Consider the following 7,750-nt stretch of genomic DNA (forward strand, 5'->3'; position numbering starts at 1 on the left):
ACCGAAAGGTTGACCATTCTGCTCTATCTCAACTACTACATTTTTTTCAGTAGCGTAAAATAACAGCTAACCGCGCCCAGCATGGGAGACGTGGTTTCGGTTGATTTTTGTTTCTGGGCCTCTGTGCTGCGGTGCTGTGTAGTGGTGACCCAAGAGTGCCCAAGGAAAACAATTACTCCAATAGTAAATGGGATTCTCAGGTTCCATTTTTACCTTAATAGGGTGTGAAAGCACTTTCAGTCATCGAATGATCTTTCTTAAGACGAAAAACTAAACGTAGTCTAAACTACAAGCTACAAGCCTCTAAAAGCTTATTAGTCAAAAAATAATCGCTCCGCTTTGTAGGAAATTTCTGCTATGGAGTTTTAACACTGTGAGATCTGTCTCCCCACCTCCCTTAAAGTGACCTTTGGTATATGCTGAGATAAATATATTCATAAGACAGAAAAATTGTGGAATTTGGTTAGGATTTGTCCAGCAATTTTAACAGTGATCCAACTTGAATGTCCTTGCCTTTCAAGCCAGTCAATAAGCCTAATTTTCAAAATCATTTTTGCCTGGGTGGAAAAATTCGGAAATGCTTATTTCGATCATATTATTCATCCAGGTCAGGTGGCTGTCACAAAAAATGTCCTTGTCATACAGTAGCTTATTCAAATTTATAAACCCAAGTACCATATGTAGACATCTGTACAAGTTCCACCCGGTTCTGTCGCCACAACTTCTGATGGATTGGTTCAGACTGCTAAATGATAGAAAAAAATTCCACTTTCTCACATTACTGGTCACTCATTTGGTAAGCGTAGCTTTCATTACCCATTCGAACTTCCCCCATGTAATGTATCTGGACACTCAGTCGCCTCTTCAGGTTCTGTCAACTTGGAACACTAATGAATCCTTTGTGGTACCTCCGATGCATATCCTGCGCCTTTAACGCAGGATCTGCGCAGTTGGGTAGGCACTGCGCACTGATGATGCCTCCTCGTATGGGGACGAAATGTTTGCAAGTCAATTCCCGAGTTCGGTGAACCGATCAACAAGCACCTGATCAGCAACCAATGAACTCACCCGAGCTACTAATATCTCGACACATTACAGACAGCTGAGTGGCTAGTAAACAATCAAAAACTGGCAACCAGGCGGTGACATGCCATTCTGTCGTTACACTCAAATGTCCATTTTTGTACGGACCATCCCAGATAATCTCGGGACTGAATGCATAGTAATATTTTTACATGACCTTGGAACTATTTCCTCGAAATGTCGACTGACTTCCACAGGACTTGTTAAGATCGGCGTTAGAAACGTAAACAGACGTTTAAAGGAATGTCTAAAGCATCAATAGAACTTTAACTAAACGACCTTTAAGGACACATTACTCTAATATGTGCGTCCAATTAGTACAGAACATGCAGGACTTATGTGAGGACAGCACATAGCAAAACTGGTGCAGGTCACGAGAGAAAATGTTGTAATACTCATGAGTCCGGCACAGCACTCTTGCGATACATGGTTTGTTTTGAAGCTGTAATACCTGCTGCAAATTGGCACGATACTACCTACAAGCCGGGCATAAAGGCATTATCAGCGAGAGATTTGACCATCTATCAGAACACTGAAGTACTTACAGCTTTCAACTATGTCACGGTTGTTATGTTGTTGAAATCTCGTCCTCCTGCCAGTTGATCAAGTAATAAGGCTAAGTAGAATTCGAGAATAATGCCTACCGGACTAATTCTAAACGAGAAAAAACTGGGATCGGGCTACTGTTTTTCGGAAATTCAGATTTATTTCAGAAGAGCCACAACTTCCATCTTTCTCAGCGCCCGTTGTCCAGTGAGCATACTAGGAAGAAATCAAATATCAGCACGTATCAACAAAACTTCTAGTAACTTTTCGTTCAATCAATCCGCCCTACTTTGGTATCGTGAAATACAGATTCTGGCGCGCAACTGGAGTTACCAGGATACTTTTCTGATCTCACATGAACATAAGAACTAGCAGTGCTGAAAGCCCACGTAAGCAAAAGTTTATTTCCCACTAAGTCAACAATATTTAGAGCTTCTGATACTTTGGAATGTTCAGTAAAAGCACAAAGATCAGGGTTAGTGTTTAAATAATGGATTCAAATTTTACACGTATTCAGAAAAGCTTGGGAAGTTATCCGAGGAGACCTGTCATTTCTAAACTTGTTCCAAAAACGATATTAGAGATAACACCCCTGTGAAAGTTACACTAGAAAATTTAGCTTCCAAGGTTCATTTTTTATAATCCAAATAAGTCTGACGGTTGCAATAGACCTTCCAATTCGCCAGTCTAAACCCAATCAATTCACCAAACAGTATAAAGGCAGGCAAGATGATGACATGAGCTCTAGAAAGTTCAATCCCTTATTTTCATCCTAAATTCACGGATAGAAACGGTGATTGGTCCCAAGTTTTTGCCTTTGATCAGTACTACAAACAAATAAATAATGGACAATACAGGAGAAAGCAGCAAATCGCATCTTGGTTCAGTCAGTTCCGGTTCTTAATCGCAAGACAAGTTAACATCCTGCGTCAAGGATCTTGTCCAAACAACTCAGTCGGTATTGCTCGATCATCTTGGACCCAGTACAGCAGGATCTTAAACAGATCACTATTCGTGATTTTTGAAATATTTACGCACTCGTATTCTGGCTCACTGGCGATCGCGAATTTACAGCCTGATTATTTACCGGGACACAACCAGAGTTCTTATCCAAAGTGTTGAACTTGGTCATGACCGCAAATTCCAATGGCAAAGTCCACACGGGAGCTTAGAAGTACTCCGTATTTAGTCACACATTCATATCGCATCACACGCTAATGCTGTAATCAAGGAAAAGAAAGTACGTGGCCACAACCAAGACAATACCGTCTGGTGAGAAAAAATTCCAAAACATTCTGGACCACCTAACAAAAAAGTAGACGGGGTAGAAACCCAAGACCAAACTGTTACTCAGTTCTATTTCCATCGTCCTATGAAATTAACGACAACCATCAGAACCAAAACACAACCCTCACGAGAAGCACCTAAAACACACAAAGAAAAGGTTCCTATGAGATCGATCCTGGCTACCTGTGGATCCATCCACAAATATTTATGCAGGTGGTCCGTCAAAAATTTAACTTCAGTACAGTTGACATTGAGCTCATCAGACACCATTTCACACCACACTGTAGATCATTCTGTCAGTCCATAATTTAAAGGGCCCAACTAATCACAAACTTACATTAAAAAACCACTTCGTGTAATCGATTGTACGTCACAGCCGCTCAGCTCCTCCTGCTCTAAGCAACGATAAAGATTAAACTGCGACGCAGCGCGCCTCATTCACATGTATACCAATTCAGGTGTAAGCGGGGTGAAATCTGCATATAGAAACTAGAGCGAACATGTCTTCATCTATCTTTGTCGCTGTTTGTCAGGTGATACATTGATCGACCGGTAAATTGCAACCTGAAACCAGAGAATCTGCCCCGAAATATTCTAACAGCTAGTCCCAATGTCGACCAAAAAAACCTTTCGGGATTTTACTCCGTAATGTCAACCCGAAATGGTTGACTTTCAAGACTTGGTTGAACGAAATTCCTTGACACAAGCTACCGAATTGCCTTGTGAGTAAGAAACGGGTCACGATGTAGCTGGCTCAGTTTAGTGTCTTATTCATTTTACTTCGTATGCGCTGTTAGTTTCTGCTTTTGAAACAGGAAGAATAAGGACAAACAGTTTAATTCCTGCAGTCTATTTCACACAACTAAATTGTTCAACCAGAAGTATCGGCGAAATATACCACGTTTAACCCCTTTGACCTTCACATTAAAACGCTGGGTAAAGTGACCATAAGGGTGTCCCTCAACTCCTTTTGATACTAAAAGATAGGCTTTGTGTTTCACGATTTTTTTAATCTCTTCAACTAAGCGGATTTCTACTATGGTTTGCCGAACCCATTTTTCACAAATATTGAAGTTCGACTATGGGTTTTTTGACAGTGTGCTCACACTATGAATGGAAGTTGGAGTCTCAGTGCTTCTTAATTCAATTTTCTAGTAACGTGACGAGTCCTGAACCACAGAGTAACGTGGTTAGTGCTAAAGCGGCACACACAGTCATGTCCAGATTGAGGTATGTTTCTGAAGAATCGCTCAGTTATTAATTACTAATAGGCGTGATTTCAAGTGGATTTCAGTAACCACTAAGTAACTTTGGCAATTTCCAGCGTCTGTTTACACAGTGTACCGAACGATAACGAAGCGATGACAACATTTTGAGTCCCAATGTTTACTGGGTTAAGCACACTGTTTGGGAATATCTGCTATTGAGTCTTTACCTAAAATTCGATAGCGAAAAACAGCTTGTAATCAAAGTGCTTACTAGAGCTTTTCAGCTTCGTTGCCAAATCTAATGTTTCTGAGGCTTTCGGAGGTACCTTGACGGAGCTACTTTGTGCACCACAAGTCAATGTGATAACGGTTTCACAGTTTGCCAAATGACAGACAGACGCGAAGCTTTGTCATGAGTCATCCAGCCATCCTTCGTTGATCTGTGCGCATCATATCAGTCCAAAAGAAAGGAAGGTAATTTACTGGGTGCCTCTTTCTCTACCTGACGTAGGCTGTACTAGTTACATGCAAGACCATTTTGAATGAAACAAGGTGGTTTTCTTATCCAACCGTCGCCCCGACTACCGTGCATTCTCTTTTCCCCTTCCACTACAGACAGCTGAGAAGCGCGTTTTTTTTAAACTAGTGTCCTCCAAAGTACCCGCTTACCATTTCATTTCAGCCAGCGTGTCGATGATGTCTAAGATAACAGACTATTGAATTTCGATCATGCCATTAGCTGCATACTCCGCCTCTACTGGAGAAGCTCAGCTACGGGCCGCTGGCTGGATACGACCCATGACGGTTTCATCTGACCTGCCGCCTCTTCTTCATAATCACAGATTTCGTACTCAAAGTAGATATATAGGGAGAGAAGTCATAATTGGTCAATGCTTTGTTGTACACATCACATTATTGTTTCGTGAACTTAATGCGGTTTGCCTTAGTTTTACTGCTAGTGTGATCAGCTAACTACGCTCTACACAACTATCTGATATATTCATCTCACACGACACTGGCATCCAGACGAGTAGTCACGTGTGACTAACAAGGTCATGACAATATGATTGAGTCAGTTTTCCCATTCCGTGCTTTTCATTTGTCCAGTGCAACTTCATACACATTACAACACACATTAGGCCACATAAATTGACTGCCAATCGGCCAGTGGACAAGCAGGCCGACCCACGGTACGGAGGGCCGTCTTGTTTATTCGTGAATGTGTGTACGTTAGGTAGCCTTGGTCGCAAGTCGCCGTATTTAAATGTTTTAACAAGCATCACATTGCCCACATTTGGACAAACAGACCTTCGTTTAGAGAAAACCAGTTTTCATCATAATATCAGTGTTTTAACAAACAAAATTTAGAGATTACGGCGATGTGACCGTGGCTCAAGCATTATGCTGATACTCGAAGATGATTCCAGTGATGTATCGAGTACTTCAGAGTTTCTCGTATTCATCCTGCAGTCGATTCGGTATACCGTGTAGCGGATTACCAAGCAACCCATCATGAAAACAAACGGTGTTCTCAACGAAAGTGCATTAAATCTTATTAGACTGTAAGCCTAGTTGGAAGTACCCTTATTATGTGGGAGGTATAACAAAAGTCTCACCCGATATTAGAGGGAGTCTAGTAAGACAAATAGAATGTCATTTGGAAACCACTGGCCCTCTCCGTGTTAGTGCGCTGTACCAGCATTCTATATAAACAGTACTACATCAAACCTTACGATCCATATTTTTCCGGACTAAACTGCATCTGATCCATTTCAACATCATCTTAAGCCCTTTCTGAATAAATCAGTTCCGGTGCCTGCTGTAAAGTATCTCACACTCAAATTCAGAAGTCCAGATGAATCTACGAACTCGTTGTTGAAATTGGCTTGTTTCCCACGGAAAACGCCAAATCCCATTCATGTTGATATACGCAATACTATGTTAACAATTTGTCCATGTGATAACACCTGTTGAAATCGGTCAGTTGAAATTGTAGCTCGTGATAATAAGAAGTCTGCGGTAACCTCTCTGAATAGATGGATGTATATTTTTTCACAGAACTAGCGCTCAGGTTGCAGGGATAATTTTTCATACGTGCACAAAAAGTACAAAGAACAGCAGGCTGTCTCAAAATACTTTCGAGTAGTTTTCAGGGACCTCTTGCTTGACCACAGATCTAGAACAGAGAGGTGATTTCTGCATGTTTCATTTGATTGAATGTGAGAAGAGCTGGCAATGTTCATTTGCTATTTTGCCCTGTAGGTAAAGCACTGTACACATGTCTCATCTTTGTTGAGACTGATCAGAAGTGAGCATCTTACGAAACTCAAGGGCGTTTTGAACCCACGAACGCCCGCCTTGTAGTTGTAAAGTCTTGCGACCACAACTGGTTGAAAAATAGTTTGATTAAGTCACACTTAGTATGTAGCGGCATTCAGCCTTTATTCGCGAAAAATGTCTCACATTTTTGTGTATTGACTGGCTTCTTGAGTGACTGGTGATTTCCAGTGAAGATGGAACAGCTGTACGGTATTTCTCGGCTTTTCAGCACAGATTGACCACGCTTACAGAACGAAATCTTAACGGAAAATTCTGCTTACGACAGGAGAGCTGCGTTCAGAACTGGCCACTCTGTTGAATAAGGTTTTTTAAAGACGAAATCGGTGGATTGTCCTAACCTGATCACGTAAGTGGCACAGTGCTTAAAAACATAGCACGGACGTACCAAGCTACTCATAAGGTTGCCGTAAATACGAATCGGAAAAAAATCGCGAAATACGCTCAATTGTATACTAAGCTGGCTTTAACAGCAGGCCAAACTGAATCCGTCTGGATACGCGCATTGGTGAGGACGAAGTTGACGAGTATGCTACCATTCGATAGGTCTATAGAAGCGCTTCGGTCACCTGAGATTCACAGCACATCAAACTTAGATGTCAAATTCAGCGAGGTGCCTTCAAATTGCCCACTGTAATTCTGGGCAAGGACACTGACTGCAAGACAGAGGTAACCCTGTCGAGAGCGGACTTGTCCGCTGGACCGGTATAGTATAGCCAGAAGTAGGCGTTCATTCCCGACACAGAGATTCATATGGCGGTCTTAGACAATAAACTGACCGATAGCTGTAGAGAGCACATATCGTTATCCTTCAACTTCCCTCGCCCGTAAAACTACTGATATTCCAGTAGCTAGCAGTTGATGTCCAAAATGCATCAAAGCTGTACTGGTTTTATATAGGCGCAATTCTTCAGGAAACTCGAAGGAATCGATATTTGGTAAAGATTCGAGAATTCCTCATCTTTCACCAAGATACCTGCCTGTGATTTTGTTGGAAAAACCAAACTGGATATATTTTTTGCTTTATCGGATGCCTTTAAGCCGGTATTAGTTAGGTCGTTTATTTCTCCACTGTTTGACAAATACAGTATTGTCTTTATCCATCTGTCCAATCATGTTGCTGTCCGTTCCAATGAGCGCACGGAATTCTGCTTCAGGGCTTCTTCGTATGATACTGTGCAACAAATCCCCGACCGAGTCCCAATCAGTGAAGACGAATATCCAAAACCCAGTCAAATAAGGAGCGACTAACTGAGGGAATACAGCAAATTCTACCCATCAAAACCTCG

The sequence above is a fragment of the Opisthorchis viverrini genome (assembly GCF_000715545.1).
Source record: "Opisthorchis viverrini unplaced genomic scaffold opera_v5_106, whole genome shotgun sequence".
NCBI lineage: Eukaryota > Metazoa > Platyhelminthes > Trematoda > Opisthorchiida > Opisthorchiidae > Opisthorchis > Opisthorchis viverrini.